This window comes from Bos javanicus, chromosome 16 (genome assembly GCF_032452875.1).
Source record: "Bos javanicus breed banteng chromosome 16, ARS-OSU_banteng_1.0, whole genome shotgun sequence".
Taxonomy (NCBI): Eukaryota; Metazoa; Chordata; class Mammalia; order Artiodactyla; family Bovidae; genus Bos; species Bos javanicus.
In genome coordinates this window covers 71,746,446-71,764,740 of record NC_083883.1, presented here as the reverse complement: position 1 = coordinate 71,764,740, position 18,295 = coordinate 71,746,446, and the positions used below count along the sequence as shown (strand labels likewise).

At 46.2% G+C, this 18,295-nt stretch overlaps 1 long non-coding RNA gene across 2 annotated transcripts in view; it reads left to right on the top strand.

The window, feature by feature from the left end:
• LOC133228135 (uncharacterized) overlaps window positions 1-14,245 on the top strand; it is a 43,017-nt gene extending 28,772 nt beyond the window's left edge. The window contains exons 4-5 of one of the 2 annotated variants that reach the window (XR_009730086.1): window positions 1,105-1,222; window positions 10,687-14,245. This is a non-coding gene — a long non-coding RNA (uncharacterized LOC133228135). Of the gene's footprint in view, window positions 1-1,104; window positions 7,528-10,686 lie in introns of those variants that run through there. The other variant, XR_009730085.1, reaches the window with a different exon arrangement.
• Window positions 14,246-18,295: the final 4,050 nt, after the last annotated feature.

Genomic DNA, 18,295 nt, shown 5'->3' with positions numbered 1-18,295 from the left:
TTATGGACTCTTTGAATGACAATGTACAAAAACAGAATGGAATTAAGTACCTGTGTGTTCAGTGTATAATCCTGGAAGGCTTTGTGAAGGAAGCAGATCTTGAGTGGGTTGAGAATGGGTAGGACTCGGAGAAGGAGGAAGGGGAAAGAGTTTACTTCTGGTGGAGGAGGAGGTACGAGCAGCAGGCAGGATGTGGGGGTGCATGTTTCCCAGCACCCTGGTCATTCTGGGCACATTCCCTGAGTCCTGGTATAGCCAGGTTTTAGTGAATCTTGAAGACTTGTATGAACTATTTCCTCTTCCGGAAAGAACCTCCCTTTCCTGCTTCCATGTCCCTTGATCTCTGGTGCCCTACCTGTCAACACCTGTCCGTTCAGCTTCACTTCTGCTGTGAGCCTCTTTGATTCCCGGCAGGGCAGTCTTTCCTCCTCATGGCACTGGCCATGTGACATGACGATGTGTTCGTCAGTCTCTGTTCTCCACCCCATCACGACCCTTGAGGACAGGGCCTCCCTTCTGTTCATTGTTTCATGGCCATCCGTTGAGTAAAGACAAATGAGAGATGGAAGTGCAGACTGACTGCACGAACCAATCTGCAGAAAGAGAAATGTGCGCTGGCACCTAGAACCAGGGCTGCCCTGGGCCTCTAGATGTACTATGTCTCATAAATCTGAGCAGAATGAATGATTCTTCGATGGATGAATGGTTGATGGAGTGACCAGGTCACTATGTACATGATGAGGAAAACTCAGGATCATTATATAGCTAACTAGGTTGACTTTTTACACCTTAACCTTATTTATTGAACGCTGGTGAGGCTGAGATCTGAAGGACCCACAGGAGTCAGTGCAGGGGAGGGCGCCTGGCGTCCAGAAGAGCCCCGTGAGGCCTGGAGGTAAGGGAGGGTGGGTGTGGGAGGTGAGGGGCTCAGGAACAGCTCATGGGTGATGGGCAGTGTCTGCAAAGGTGAGCGAGGGGCTGCAGAGCAGCCGGAGCCAGGCTGAGAAGGGGATTCAACAACTTCCTGAGGATAATGGAACACAAGTGGACCTGTAAGTGGGGTGTTGTTGCAAGACTGTTTTTTTTTTTTTTCCTTTTTTAAAGCAAAAGGACCCTGACTGAAATGTAGAGAATGGATCAAGGTAGAGCGAGACCGAGAAGGCGGGAGCCTGTTTGTAAGGATGTTACCAAAATTGGGGCATGAGATGTGTGGTGGAACGCGGTAAGTCACTTTAGTCGTGTCTGACTCTGTGCGACTCTATGGACGGTAGCCCACCAGGCTCCTCTGTCCTCTATCCTTGTTCTCCAGGCAAGGATACTGGAGTGAGTATTCTGGACCCTGTCCTCAAGGGTCGTATGGGGTGGAGAACATAGACTCACAAACACATCATCATGTCACATTGCCAGGGCCATGAAGAGGAAGCACTGCCCTGCCAGGGATCAAAGACAGGCGCACATGCCCTCCTCCAGGAGCTCTTCCAGATCCAGGGGTCGAATCCAGGTCTCCTATGTCTCCTGCACTGGCAGGTGGGTTCTTTACCACTAGCGCCACCTGGGTATGAGCCAGTGGGGGCTAAACTAGGGAGGTGGCTGAGGGGATGGAGAAAAGCAAGGAGATGTGAGAGAGCTAAAGAGGAAGACAGGACGCACTGAGAGCTGGGATTGACAGGCAGCCAGCTATGCTGGTGGTGAGGCTGGTGCAAAAAGAGTGGAGGACGAGGACGCTGAGGAACCTGGCTTGGGAAACTGGCGCATCTGAACTGAGATGAAGAAACCTTGAGGGAGAGGTACAACTGAGCTAAGAGAGAAAGGAAATAATGAGTTATTTCCAGAAATTACTCTATACATAGATTTTGTAATGAGAGTCTTAATTATATGGTACACATAGATGTAGGTATACATAGATATAGATATATTATGATTGTTCAATGAATATGATAATATCTTCCCGTTATATTATAGACTCTTCATAGGCAAAACTTTTAGTAAGGGACAAACTATAAATAGATATGCAAACCATCAGAGAAAATGAGTCAGATATTCTGATCGAAGAGGGTATTTCATAGGCCACACACGTGCAAGAGTAGGTTGGCCAGCCAGTGGGCCCATCAACAGCATCTTCAGAGCATCTTTCTGGGAGAGACTTGTTCCTGGTGCAGTGAGTGATACAAAGAATATATGAAGAGCCTATGGTTGTACCCAAGAGGACTCAGGAGACTCAGTACCAGCCAGGGTATGAGGGACCCAGAAGGAAGTCTTGGTCTCTGGGAAAGGGGAAGGGCGTGGGTAAGGTTGGGGGGATGAGGGGGGAGTAAGATCTGCCAAAAGCTGTGACTATGAATGGAATCTAAAGAAAACTCCCCCAAGCAGCTGGAAAGAAAAAAAAAAGAGAGAGAGAGACTGTGCCTTTGAAAGTATTTTGTAATTTCTAAAGCTGAATACAAATTTAAGGGGCTATTCATTATGGTCCACATTGAAAACCATCAATTTAAAACTGACGGAAGCTTGTCTAACATTCATCTATAAAGCAACAGGGGTGGAAAGGAGACTTTTTACGACATTCCCCTTTGTACCTTTTGAATCATTCAATAATAATTTAAACAACATCTTTTAATCTATGTAAACCAATTCTCTCTTATCCACTAACAGTAGTGATGGAGAAATAAGTCAAATCGCCAGGATTTTTTGACTTGTCCAGAAACCGTAAAGAGAAGGCAATGCTGCATCTCACAGCGACTTCATTCATTCAAAAAGAATGTTGCCCACTCCTGAATAACATCAAGTGATCACAAATTGAGTTAAAAGGAAATGAGCTAGAGTGGCTATGGGGGAAAAGGGAATATGACATTAATGTACAGGACGTGGATTCCAGTTGGGCTAAACTTCTTGCTGTTGGTGGTGTTAGTTGCTCAGTCGTGTCCAACTCTTTGCAACCCCATTGACTCTAGCCTGCCAGGCTTCTCTGTCCATGGGATTTTCCAGGCCAGAATACTGGAGTGGGTTGCCAGTTCCTTCTCCAGGGGAGCTGAGCTACCAGGTGCCTCCATTTTTTCATCTGTAAAATGGGTATAACAAAACCTACCATGAAAGATCATTGTAAAACTCAACTGAGATAAGCTCTGTGAAGGCAGGTAGTGTTGCCACTGAATTTGAGGTTTTTTCCTTTGATGCAAAAGAATTCGGAGACAAAGCAGAGAGGTTAAGGAAATAAAGTGAAAGTTTATTTAAGCAAGGGCACACTCTCAGAGGGAGGGAGAGCAGGCGGCAGGCAGGTGAAGAACTGCCCTGCTGAGCTTCTTTGGCTAGCCGGGTATGAGGGATATGCATCGCTGATTCAATGGACATGAGTTTGAGCAAACTATGAGAGATGGTGAAGGACAGGGAAGCCTCGTGTGCTGCAGTCCACAGGGTCACAAAGACTGGGACATGACTGAGCGACTGAACAACAAATGAAGGGCTGGAATATTCACTGGGGAAGGAGGAGTTTGGGGGTCGACTTTCCTGATTTTCATCCCAGCTCCATTTTCCCAAGGGGAGGAGGGATTTTTGTCCCCATTTAGTTTAGATTAGAAGTGTCTGGCATCCAGCATGGTGGAGTATTTCTTATCTGTAAGACTAATCTTATCTACGGAGAGCACAGTGCACAAAAGGTTACTTTGGACACAGGAGATTGCCTCCTTCCCCCAACTTTCTTTGTCTGCTACTCAGACCCTTATCACCCAGAATGTGTAGTTTCCTGCTGGTCTGAAGGTGCCTGCTTTCCTTTGTCTGCCACGGACCCCTGCTGTTTACAAGATGCCTGACTTCCTGCCATCTGGTCCTTGCCCCATTTCTCTGCTCATGCCTAGCTACCTGCCTGCTGTAACACGAGCACTCAATGACCTGCTGCTCTGTACCTCTGCTTGCTGAATCTTAGAAATACCAACTTCTACGTGCATCCACAGGAACGCTTTCAACTACAAATGGTGGCTACAGTAAAGTCTGCCCACAATTTGTGAGACCCAGGTTCAATCCCTGGGTCAGGAAGATCCCCTGGAGAAGGAAATGGCAACCCGCTCCAGTATGCTTGCCTGGAAAATCTCACGGACGGAGGAGCCTGGAGGGCTACAGTCCGTGGGGTCACAGAGTCGGACACGACCAAGTGACTAACACGCTCAAATGACAGAAAAACTTGACTACAATGTCTGTGGTAAATAGGACTTACTTTTCTCACTGTATAATAAGAAATCTCTGGAAATAAGCAGTTCAGGGTGTCAGGCCAGTGTATGCTCCTCGGTCCTTTGTCTCGTCACAACGAAGATTTGGAGTGATGGACGTTAAAGCCCCCTCGGCGTGTCACAGCTCTCGGGTCTTGGACAGTCCGTGTTATAGCTCTTAGGTCTCGAATGGACCGGTTATAGCTCTTAGACAAATCAGTGTTACAGCTCTATTTTATTTAGAAGCTAGCAGGAAAATCCATCTTTGAGGCGTGAGGGCACGTTGATCCACAGAGGCTAAGAGAAGAGTGCCCCGGAGCGTAGGAGAGAGAGAGAGAGACTGTTGGCTCCTCTTTTTATTTGTTTTTTTCCTTCCCCCTGGGCCTGCCCTATGCAAATTGGGCTTAGTCAGGAGTGCAGTTCTACCAGAAGTCCTCACTCTGGTCCTCAGACCTTCCTTTGACCTTCCTCTGTTCTATTTTTGCAGGCTTTTCCCTTCCTTGTCTTTTAGCCATCGCCATTTTAGACTCCCTTTCCCTATTCCATCTACCTAACAAGGGCTCGGATAGACTAGGATAGGTGTCCAAAGTCCATATTTATCCAGAACCATTTCTGTTTCAGCATCTAAAGTCTTGCATTTCTAGATACTTCTCAGTCCCAAACAAGCCATGAGATTGGTCCCCCCGGGAATAATGGTCATCAGTGATGCTGTTATTGCAGGAAGGGGGACCCCTTTTAGGGCCCAAGAGTGGGCTTTTGTCGAACACGTGGAAATGAATTGTCCAAGGAGACACATGTGCTGACAAAGCAAGAGACTTAATTGGGAAGGGGCACCCAAGGGGAGAGCAGGAGGGTGAGGGAACCCAGGAGAACTGCTCTGCCACGTGGCTCGCAGTCTCAGGTTTTATGGTGAGGGGATTAGTTTCTGGGTTGTCTTTGGCCAATCCTTCTGACTCAGGGTCCTTCCTGGTGGTGGTGCATGCATTGCTTAGCCAAGATGGATGCCAGAGAGGAGGATTCTGGGAGGTGGAAGGACATCTGGCATCTCCTTTTGATGTTTCCTGAACTCTCCCAGTTGGTGGTGGCTTGTTAGTTCCATGTTCCTTCTCAGGACCTCCTGTTGTAAAATAACTCACGCAAATGGTTACAATGGTGCCTGGCCAGGGTGGGTGGTTTCAGTCAACGTGTTTACCGTAACAATACCATCAAGAACCACACGGTACGTTATTCTTTGTCACTTGGCCATTCTGACTGTTGCTTGCTGCATCACGGTTGCAAGATGGCTAGTGAGCCTCCAGGCATCATGTCTTCATTCCAGGTAGGAAGAAAACGGAAGGGCAAAAGGATCAAAGGCTTTCTCTTAGAGAGGTGTGCCTCTTAGCCGGGAAAGTCTTCCTTGAAGACTTGCCTTTACACCTCATTGAACTGTTTCACTTGGCCACCCCTAGCTGTCAGAGTAGCTGGGAAAATTGAGTATGTATTTTATTTCCAACTCTTCAGTAGAAGAACACAAAGGGAGAAGATCACAAAAGGCATGTGGCCAGCCAATCCACAGTGTTTGCTATGCCCCCTCCCTCCTTATTTTCACCCAGCAGCTATCAAACACCTGTGCTAGGGTCTGCAGAGGGCAGATGGAGGGTGAGACGCAATCCCCACGCCAGGTAAGCTCACGGGGTGGCCCCGGGCTGACCCGACACAGAGGTGATTATGTCAGAGGCAGTTAGGAGAGGGCGGAGAGTGCTTTGCCAGCAAATCTTGCCCAAGACGCTGGTGGGAATGACAGGTGGTGGGTTATCTACGTAACAATGAGTACAGTGTCCTTTCCAAGTGAAGGTAAACCCAGAGGCGTGAGGGCAGGGCTTGGCCACGAGAAAGCTCCAGGAAGAAGAGCCAGAAGGTATGAGAAGCAGGCATGCCTGTGTAGTAAGGGCTTCTCATCTCTGAAGATGAGTTGCCTCAGGTCATTGTGACGCCATTAGGAAGCCATTCTGAAAACAGTGTGTGCGACGGGGGAGGTCTGAGGAGCCTTTGAGCGCACCCAGCAAAGAGCTGCACCAACTCCTCACGGAGACAGGTCACCTCAAGTAAATGAGATCCCAAACGCACCCTTGAGAGGGAGAAACCCAAATTTATTCCCTCTGCCTTGAGGATCCTGTTGGGTGGCCACACCCTCACCTTACTCCAGCTTGTTACCCCTCTGGGCCAGCTTCTGTCTCCCCAGCTTCTGTCTCCCCCAGCCCATCGCTGGATCCTTCTCCAGACTGCACTGACCAGCCTCTGAGCCAGGCGGTGCAGAGGCTGCGGCCTCCGCTGCCAACCAGAGCTGATGCCGGTGCCGGAGACCTGCCTTGGTTCCTGGGCGAGTGGCAGCATGCCCCACCCGCCCGGCGCTAGCCTCGGTCCCAGCTCCCGCTTTAATCTGTGTTCCGGCTACCACCAGCCACGGGAGCAGACCTGTAACAGTCTTTCACAGGCTTTCCATCATCTCATGGAAACATCTGAAAACAGCCCTTCAAGGTGTGGGAGTCCTCCCCAGGGAGCCAGGGATGAAGTGAGGCCAGGAAGGTTAGGCAAACTCCCCTGGATCACCTCGTCACTTAGTGATGGAGGTGGGATTCAAACCTGGGTTGGACTCCAAGGCTCCTGCCTTCCCCACTGACCCCATTTCTCTGCACGTAGCTGAGCTCTCTCCCCGAGCCCCTTTCCCTGCAAGCTCTTCTGTGCCCTGAAGACCACCCCAGGCCCTGAAGGCATCCTCTGATGAAAGGTCTTGCTCTCCAGAGACCATGATGAAGTTTCATTTATTCCTCCACCCAACAGATGTTTACTGAGTATCCCGTATCTGTCAGGCATTGCGCTGGGTTGCGGTATTATTTTCTGGTTTCCTGAATTTGCCCACAGCCCACAGCCAGACCTCCAAGGATCACTGGCCGCCAGAGCCCGCTCTGTCCTCAGGGCACCATGGCAGAGCTACCTGCGGCCAACTCAGACCAGCCCTAGTGCACAGCTGAACCCCTCTCCATTTCCCCTGCACATTAATGGCCCCTCATGGCCTGCTTCTTGTCCTCTTCTGCCAGATCTGTTTGCAGTTTGAGACTGGCCTGGTCACCTCCGAGCCTGTTCCAGTTATGGCATCTTAGTCACTGCTGTGCCCAAAGTCAGGCTCTCAGAGGATGGGAAAGAAATGAAACAGCCCTTAGATCCTTTTGATTCGTGATAAACAATATGGTGAAAGTGGAGATCACAGGAGAATATATTTTGTTGGGGAGAAGCTGCCAACGATCGCACTCTCCACTGGGCTTGGAGGAAGGGAGCCTACGCAGGTGCCGTTGGAGGTACAAGAAACGGAGACTTGGAGAAGTAAAATGACCAACCAAGTCCACATACTGTCATTATGTTTTTTTTTTCCTTTTTGTAAAAGTAATACATGTTCATTGTGGAATATTTGAAAATACCGAATAGTAAAAAGAAAAATAAAAAATAAAAACACTCTCCAGTACTATTACCCAGAGATGATAACCACTGCTAACATTTTGTGTTTCCGTCTAGATTTTTTTTCTATGCACACATATGGGTTTATTCTGTTTTAAATCTGTACACATATGGGTACATACTGTTTTATATTCATCTTTTATCACTTAACATTATTTGGTACCATTTCCCCCTTGACACCAAGTGTTTTATTAAAATGTCATTTTCTGTGGCTGTATAATATTCCATTTTATGGATATACCATAATTTGCTCAACCTATACTCCTGGCTATTTGGGTTGTTCCACTCTTCTGTTTTGTCCTATATAAATAATACTGAGATGAACATCTTTGAAATAATATATAAATATTTGTGCCCATACTTGATCTTTTCACTGGTCTGAATTCTGAGGGACAAACCACGTATGAGAAGGCTGATGGCTGGGAAGCCCATCCCGCAGATTCTGACTGAGTAGATCTGGGGTGGGACCAAGAGCTTGCATTCCTCCTGTGTTCCCAGGTGATGCTGATCCAGGGACCACGCTTTGAGACCCTCTGCTGGAGTACAACGGGCGGGTGGGGGCAGGGCAGACACCCTCCAAGATGGCTACCACACCCTGGTTTCTGGGTGAATTCTCTCCTCTCATTATAATCCTGCATGGTGGTGCCAGGGCAAGAATGTTACCACTTCTTCCTGTAAAAAGGAGAGGCCTCCCCAAGAAAGGCCCAAGATGTGGACAAGGTTGTGTTGGCCTGTCCCTGGGGCTCTCTCCCCCTCAGGGCCTTTTTTCTGAAAATTGACTCAATTCTGAGGAAGTTCTCTCACAGCCCAACTTTCTTCCCTCTGACTGATACCTGCATGCCAAGCTGTGGCTAAGGTATTCTCTCCCTCTCAGGCCACTCACTCCAAAGGCTCCCCGGTTCTGGTACTGGTCAGGCCGAGATTGCTGGGGGTGTCTGGGGCCAGAGCCTGCTGCAGGGTGTGGCTGCACTGAGGCGGGGCCCAGGCCTGGTGCTGGGTTGTTGGGAGGCTCACCAGACAGTGACTCCAAGAGGCAGCTAACAGGGCCAACTTACATCTGCTCTGACGCCACAGGTTAGCTCATGCTCTGGTGAAAACAATGAAGTGACGTTCTTGGCAGGTCCTACGAGATTATAACAGAAGAAGAACCAACATGTATTATGCTGCTACTTGTGCAGGCAGCAAGGGCCTCCTGTGGATCACCTGACTGAATCCTCCCTAAAAACCTACAACTGCAGCGATCGTACCACTATTCCCAAAACACGTATGAAGGAGTAGAGGCACAGAGAGCCAAGATTACTTGCTCAAGCTCTTAACACTGCTCTATAGCTGCTTCTGGGAGAAGCTTGATAACTGAAAAAGGGCAGAGGGGAGGAAACTGACACATACACTCTTATATTCGATCATTATCTTAACACTCTATAAAGTTATTCTCATTTTATAGGGGAGGAGACTGAAACTTGGTTAACAAGCTTCCCAAGGTCACACAACTGGTAAGCAATATTGAGTCATAGCCCAGGTATGGAGCCCAGGTTGGCAGTCCCCAAAGCCTAAACTCTTCCCACTCTGCCACTCTGCCTCCCTGGGAGGGATTAAGGGTAAGTGGGGAAAGGGGCCGGCTTCATCATAGGTGGTATTGGAACTAAACAGTAACGTAAGGGCTCAGGGCACATGGATGGGAGGCTGTATACACCTGCAGGAACTAACTCCTAAGACTTGAGAGTACATGACCCATCTGTCAATAGAGAATGACTGAGGGGTGGGGTGGGGTAGGTGGAATGGAAGCTCAACAGGGAGCGGGTATATGTATCAGTTCAGTTCAGTTCAGTTCAGTCACTCAGTTGTGTCCGACTCTTTGCGACCCCATGAATCACAGCACGCCAGGCCTCTCTGTCCATCACCAACTCCTGGAGTTCACTCAGACTCACGTCCGTCGAGTCAGTGATGCCATCCAGCCATCTCATCCTCTGTCGTCCCCTTCTCCTCCTGCCCCCAATCCCTCCCAGCATCAGAGTCTTTTCCAATGAGTCAACTCTTCGCATGAGGTGGCCAAAATACTGGAGTTTCAGCTTTAGCATCATTCCTTTGTATACATATAGCTAAGTCACATTGTTGCACAGCAGAAACTAATACAACATTGTAAAGCAATTACACTCCAATTTAGAAAAAAATCAAATTAAAAAATAGAAGAATGGCACATACTTTCTAACAGAACAATTAGAAAAGGAAATGACAACCCACTCCAGTGTTATTGCCTGGAGAATCCCATGGACAGGGGAGACTGGCGGGCTACAGTCCATGGAGTCGCAAAGAGTCAGATATGACTGAGCAACTAAACAACAGAACAATAAAATACCACATTTGAAAATTCTGACATGTGAAAATGATTACAAAATAAACATACACTGAAAACTTAGGATATGAAACGCTTTACAGTAAAATTCCAACAAGCTGAAACTCCAGTACTTTGGCCACCTCATGCGAAGAGTTGACTCATTGGAAAAGACTCTGATGCTGGGAGGGTTTGGAGGCAAGAGGAGAAGGGAACGACAGAGGATGAGATGGCTGGATGGCATCACTGACTCGATGGATGTGAGTCTGAGTGAACTCCGGGAGTTGGTGATGGACAGGGAGGCCTGGCGTGCTGCAATTCATGGAGTTGCCAAGAGTGGGACACGACTGAGTGACTGATCTGATCTGATATCTTTATGTCTATATCTAGAGAGATATAACACCCCAGAGGAAAATACTCCATCTTGTTAAATAGACACTTTAGGATGGCAGGATTATGGATGATCTTTATTTTCTTATTTTTTACTTTGTGTGCTTTAGCATCATTGCTAATGATGTGGTGCTACTTTCACAGCCATTGAAATAAATATTTTTTCTTTACACAGATGCAAGGGCGCAGCTTCTTTCCTGACACCATCACCAGGGAGCAGAGGAAACTCCTTATCCCATTCTGATCCTCTTCCTCTCCTCCCTTCCTGCTTCACAGGTTGATGTTCCAAGACTTTCCCTTTGTGAGCGCTTGATGTCTCATGCTCCTGTGAGTGAGAGTAGGCGAGATGGTATTCAATGGGATCTGCTTTGAAGACGTCAGTTCAGTTCACTTCAGTTCAGTCACTCAGTCATGTCCGACTCTTTGCGACCCCATGAATCGCAGCACGCCAGGCCTCCCTGTCCATCACCAACTCCCGGAGTTCACTGAGACTCACGTCCATCGAGTCAGTGATGCCATCTAACCATCTCATCCTCTGTTGTCCCCTTCTCCTCCTGCCCCCAATCCCTCCCAGCATCAGAGTCTTTTCCAATGAGTCAACTCTTCGCATGAGGTGGCCAAAGTACTGGAGTTTCAGCTTTAGTATCAGTCCTTCCAAAGAACACCCAGGACTGATCTCCTTTAGAATGGACTGGTTGGATCTCATTGCAGTCCAAGGGACTCTCAAGAGTCTTCTCCAACACCACAGTTCAAAACATCAATTCTTCAGCACTCAGCTTTCTTCACAGTCCAACTCTCACATCCATACATGACTACTGGAAAAACCATAGCCTTGACTAGATGGACCTTTGTTGGCAAAGTAATGTCTCTGCTTTTTAATATGCTATCTAGGTTGGTCATAACTTTCCTTCCAAGGAGTAAGCGGTTTTTAATTTCATGGCTGCAATCACCATCTGCAGTGATTGTGGAGCCCCCAAAAATAAAGTCTGACACTGTTTCCACTGTTTCTCCATCTATTTCCCATGAAGTGATAGCAACAGACTGGTTCCACATAGGAAAAGGAGTACGTCAAGGCTGTATATTGTCACCCTGCTTATTTAACTTATATGCAGAGTACATCATGAGAAATGCTGGGCTGGAAGAAGCACAAGCTGGAATCAAGATTGCCAGGAGAAATATCAATCACCTCAGATATGCATATGACACCACCCTTATGGCAGAAAGTGAAGAGGAACTAAAAAGCCTCTTGATGAAAGTGAAAGAGGAGAGTGAAAAAGTTGGCTTAAAGCTCAACATTCAGAAAAGATCATGGCATCTGGCTCTAATCTAGCCACACCTGGAAGCCCTGCTTTTCTTAGAGCGTTTCTCATCTAACCAGACTGTGGTGTGGTTCCCCTGAAATCCTCAGTAGACTTGTGAGCATATAACCTTTAAGACTCTTCTTGCGGTCTCTACACACTTACACTTCTGCCTTTACACCATTGCCTGTGTAAAAAGCAAACCCTCAAACTGAAGTTAAGTTTCTATGATCCTTAAAATTGTTTTAAAATAAAAACAACCTTGAACTTATTGATGTGTAAGGATAAAGTTGACTCCACTTATTTTTCTTTTTATGATTTCATTTTCATACATTTCCATTTGTATTTGAAGGAGTTTAACACATATGGGAAAGTATTATTTTCAGAATTCTAGATCTAAGTATAAAGAAACTGTATACAAAGAATGGTAACCCAAAAAAGTAGCTTCAACTTAAAAACCAATCCTTAGTTTGACTTACAAGAAAATTCAAGCATTTCCCCCACGCAGATTTGAGAAGTACCTCTCCACCTTCTCTCTGTATAATTTCTTAAAGGTCTAGGGTTCCATTTTCAAAATAAGTTCTATATTTTTAAGGGTGACACATACCAAGTAACCAGAAACTGGTCTTGGCTTGGGAAACCTCCCAGTTCTCATAAACGTACAATTGCTAGTTCCTTTCGGGAGGATTGACACTATTGATTGGCTCCGACCAGCTTGTGACCCAGCAGTGGGATCAGACATTGGCTATAAAACATCTCCTCATGAATTTTTCATTGGCTTGAGTGTCTGGGCAGCTGCCTCCCTGAGGGCTCACTCTCCCTGCTCGTCCTCCTCCCCTATCCCCGTGCCCCAGGGCTGATGATGCCATTCTGCAGGGGAGCATTATTGGATCAGAGCGATTAGCTGTACGGCCTGATTTTCTGAGTCAAATCCAATTTCTTTTTCAGGTACCACGGGCTTACGAGTAGTCATGTGCTTTTTGTTTTGTGATGGCATCACAGCATTACTAAAGATGCAGTAAACTGAAGTCATTTCCCATTAATCGTGTTCCTCATGATACTAAGAGAATGTGTCACTCTAACTTGTATCCTCGGGCACTTTTCAGGAGAAAGAGTGCTTTCAGCAGCTCAAAGCAAAGCTGACAAAAGCCAAACTCTTAAGAAGCACTGTGTCAGGCACTTTCCAATATCTTAGCTTGAGATTCTCCTAACAACCCTGAGAGAAGAAGAACATTATTCCCCCCTCTTACCCTAGTAGTAACTGAATACCTGAGACACATGGTCATCTCTCAGAATTCATGCGGATTTATCAAGCTCACGCTGAAATAGGTGGCAAGGTGAAACCCTGGAACTCCAGACTTGATCAGGTGGCCGGAGCAAACCCGAGAGTTGCTAGGGAAAGCTCAATCAGAGCAAAGCGTCCCCTGCTTCGTCTCCACTGGCCCTCATGTTCTAGATCTGGATGGAGGGAAAGACCCACATCCTCAAGTCCAGAAATAGGGCTTTAGTCCCATTGATATTTGTATCCAGGTGAAACTGAATTAAAATAAGCTTCACGCACCAATTTGGAGGAGAAAATAAACAACACAAAGGTCAGCAGGTAGTCTGGAACGGGAGGGGTAATGTCTGAAGCGGTGACTGCTTTCTCTGTAAAGCATGGAGAGAGAGCCCGTGAGAAACCTGTAACATATGGTGAGGGAGAGCTCTGAGTCTCTACGCTATGGCTTTGCTGTTGTTCAGTCTCGAAGTCGTGTCCGACTCTTTGCGACCCCGTGGACTGCAGTGCACCTGGCTTCCCTGTCCTGCACCATCGCCCGGAGTTTGCTCAAACTCATGTGCATTGAGTCGATGATGCCATCCAACCATCTCATCAGCTATCACCTCCTTCTCTCCCTGCCCCTAGTCTTTCCCAGCATCAGGGTTTTTTTCCAGGGATTTGGCTCTTCGCATCAGGTGGCCAAAGGACATAAAAGAAGAAAGAAAAAAAAGTAAAGGAATCAGGAAACGCCCCACTGTAAATGAAAGTGAGAATTCTTCCTGGCTTCAGCCTCTGCTAAGGGAATCTAGATGCTACTCAGAAACAGAGACTGCTTTTCACAAAGTGTATGGTTTTGATTAATCTCGTTGACAACAACCTGAATCCCTGAGCCATGAGCCCAGAGCTGCCAGAAACAGCAATGCCAAAAGAAATCCCTTTCTGTGTCTGTCCCTGGGGTGCTCATCACCATAGCACAATGGCACCATTTGCTTTTGATACAAATTTTTAGGTAAAACTTGATACAAATTTTTAGGTAAAACTTGAAGACCAGAAACACACGCTTACCTAGCTGGTCCCTTTTCCAGAATTGAGATGACTAAGCTCAGATGCCTAAGAAGATTGTGTTGTTTTTGCTCCTGGGCAGTAGGTCTTTTCCTAAATTCACCCCCTTGAGTTTATACACTAAAAGCCCCAGGTGACCCCGGAGAAATTCTAAAAGTTAGTTATCTGATCCATATTGAATAGAAATGTCATACCGTGGATTCTTCCAAATTCATTAACCCAGTACCTTTGTAGGGATGCCTGTGATTTTCTTGACAACAGCAGTTAGTACAGCCATGATATTAAAGACTCATTGGATGACAGGATTCTTTGCTACTCTTCACTGAGTATCTCATACTAATTCCACAGTTTCCAAGCCTTCAGAACTTTCCAGAAAATTTGGGTTTATTGGTAAACTTTTAACCAAAGAAGATGTGTAAAATATTGCATTAAGCTCAAGGATGTCATTCTGGAATACCAGAGATGGAAGAACTCCCGTGAGTCCACTCAGTTACTGCCTAGACCCGCAGTCTTCAGCCTTCAGTGGGCATCTCTGTTTCCCATTTATCCTGAGGAAACAGGGGCCTGTGGTCGAACATTATACAGTCACTTCCTTACGACCACGTTCTCCTGAATTTTGGAAGCCCCATGTCCCTGTATTTGAGACTTTCCTTAGTGAAATAAGTGAGCTAATAGTGTCCCTTCCCCCAAGAGAGTTCACCGGCTAACTCCCACCCTGCAATGTCTTTTAAACTTAGAAGGGATCTTAGAGGTTACTTTGCTTAATTAAGGAGAAGGCAATGGCACCCCACTCCAGTACTCTTGCCTGGAAAATCCCAGGGACAGAGGAGCCTGGTGGGCTGCAGTCCGTGGGGTCGCTAGAAGTCGGACACGATTGAGTGACTTCACTTTCACTTTTCACTTTCATGCATTGGAGAAGGAAATGGCAACCCACTCCAGTGTTCTTGCCTGGAGAATCCCAGGGATGGGCGAGCCTGGTGGGCTGCCATCTGGGGTCCCACAGAGTCGGACACGACTGAAGCGACTTAGCAGCAGCATGAAAAATGAAATGGCTTTTAAGAGAAAGGCCAGATATCAAGTGGTATTAAGAAGGGTGAAGTTCAACCAGCTTTTCTGAATCACATGGATTCTTCCAGAAGCACAGTCTTGGTCTCATGACAAAGATGACGAGATGACAGGGCATCTGGGGAGGCTGCTGTGTCCTCCTTGCAGTCTGTAGGTAAAGAGTGGGTTGGTTCTGATGACTATGGTGAGTTCTTCCTCCTTCCTATTACAGAAAGGTGAGTAGCCAATCATTGTCTGGTCTTGAGAGGGACTTTCATGTGAAAATCAGAGATCGGGAACATGTATTTATTTTCAATTTTGGCAGAAAATGTTTTTCCTAATCAGTGGTGTGATCATGACACAGAAGAATAGTTCTGCTTTCAACTCAGAGAAATAGTGGTGGAATGACCAAAAATCAAGCAGAAAAAAAAATTTTTTTTTCTTCAGGCTTTAAGGAGGGGTAGCTACCTCCATGATTGATGAATAGCTCTCAGGATCACATTTGTGATCTTACTCGCCCTTAAACCCTCCACATCCACTGTAGTTGGAGGGAATTACGCTGGCTCACAGGGAGGCTCCCCAGGTGGTGCTAGTGGTAAGGAAGCTGCCTGCTAATGCGGGAGACATAAGAGACACAGGCTCAATCCCTGGGTGGGGAAGATCCCCTGGAGGAGGGCATGGCAGCCCACTCCAGTCTTCTTGCCTGGAGAATCCCATGGACAGAAGAGCCTGGAAGGCTACAGCCCATAATCGCAAAGAGTCGGACACGAATGAACCAACTGGGCACGCACACACAGGCAGGCAATCCTTGTGCTGGTGCCACACAGGTTGAAGGTTGCCTTCTCTTCCCCCTCTGACTCATAAAAGCCAGCCAGTTGGGGACATCTCCCCTGCTGTTCCAACCCCACAATATTCCAGGCTGGAAGCTACTAATAGACATCCCACCATGAAGCAGAGGCCATACTCACCCTCCACAGTCATCCCTCTACCAGATCCCAGTGGCTAGCACAGAACAGGGGGTCAATGATGTCACGGAACCAAGCTGATTACTTCTGGCTCTGTGCTTTGTGTGGCTCTTTGCTGCTTCACAGTAGTTTCTTTCAACCTACTGTCTCTTGCTGTCGTTATATTTACACTTCTGCATATTCTTCCACAGAACCCAGTCCATGCTGCTGATCCACAGGGTCAGCAGGAACTATTTGTTGGCAATGCAATACATCACAAGTCTTTATAAACAGATCCTAAATAGCACTGGTATGTAATTGGAAAATTTGGGCAAGTTATCCACTTAATGGTGAGACATCTACAAAGAAACTAGTCAGACACCTCTGTCTTTTCTCTTTCCTTCCTCCCAGTTCAGTTCAGTTCAGTTCAGTCACTCAGTCATGTCCGACTCTTTGTGACCCCATGGACTGCAGCACACCAGGCTTCCCTGTCCATCACCAACTCCCGGAGCTTGCTCAAACTCATGTCATCAAGTCGGTGATGCCATCCAACCATCTCATCCTCTATCGTCCCCTTCTCCTCCTGCCTTCAATCTTTCCCAACATCAGGGTCTTTTTCAAGGAGTCAGTTCTTCGCATCAGGTGGCCAAACTATTGGAGTTTCCGCTTCAGCATCAGTCCTTCCAAGGAATATTCAGGACTGATTTCCTTTAAGATTGACTGGTTGGATCTCCTTGCTATCCAAGGGACTCTCAAGAGTCTTTTCCAACACCACAGTTTAAAAGCATCAATTCTTCAGCGCTCAGCTTTCTTTATAGTCCAACTCTCACATCCATACATGACTACTGGAAAAACTATAGCTTTGACTAGACGGACCTTTGTTGGCAAAGTAATGTCTCTGCTTCTTAATATGCTGTCTAGCTTGGTTCTCCCTCCCTTTCCCACTGAATTTCTTGAGAGAATAACCTTTATTTCCTTTATCTCATACCTTGTCCATTCAAATCTGACTTCCCTTCCTACACTCCCTCCACACATATGCAAACTCTGAAGTGCTCACTCTAACTGCCAGATGCGTTGGGTTGGCCAATAAGTTTGATCAGTTTTTTTTTCGTAAGATAGCTCTAGTAGCACTTTATTGTCTTTAACTTCATTTGAAACAATTTTCTTAGACATATTGTGACAGTTTTCATATCATGCATTTTTTAAAAACTCAAAAGGGGTGAATTTTTGTGTGGCCATTTGAATGTTGACGATGGAAGAAAAAAGCAAACTTTTTGGCATATTATGTTTTATTATTTCAGGAGAGGTAATGCAACTGAAATGCAAAAAGTGTTTTGTGCAGTGTATGGAGAAGGTGCTATGACTGATCGAATGTGTCAAAAGTGGTTTGTGAAGTTTCAGGCTGAAGGTTTCTAAATGGACAATACTCTACAGTTGGGTAGACTTGTTGAAGTTGACAGCAATCAAATCAAGACATGAATAGAGAACGACCAATGTTATACCACACGGGAGATAACCAACATACTCAGAATATCCAAATCAAGCAATGAAAATCATTTGCACCACCTTGGTTATATTAATCACTTTGACATTTGGGTTCCACATAAGTGAAAAAAAAAAAACCTGCTTGACTGTATTTCTGCATGTGATTCTCTACTTACACATACAAAAACATTCTGTTTTTAAAACAAATTGTGACAGACGATGGAAACTGGATACTGTAGAGTAATGTGGAATGGAAGAGATCATTGGGCAAATGAAATGAACCACCACCAACCACACCAAAGGCCGGTCTTCATCCAAAGAAGGTGAGATTGTGTAAATGGTGGGATTGGAAGGGAGTCCTCTATTATGAGGTCCTTTCAGAAAACCAAATGATTAATTCCAATAGTATTGCTTTCATTTAGACCAACTAAAAGTACCACTCAACAAAAAGCATCCAGAAACAGTCAATGGAAAACAGAAAAATCAGTCAACAGAAAAATCTTCCATCAGGATAATGCAAGACTGCATGTTTCTTTGATGACTAGGCAAAAATTGTCACAGCTTGGCTGGGAAGTTCTGATTCATCCCCCATATTTACCAGACATTGCAGCTTCAGATTTCCATTTACTTGGGTCTTTACAAAATTCTCTTAATGGAAAACATTTCAATTCCCTGGAAGACTATAAGAAATACCTGAAACAGACCTTTGCTCAAAAAGATAAAAAGTTTCAGGAATAAATTATGAGGTTGCCTTAAAAATTGCAGAAGGTAGTAGAACAAAATGATGAATACAC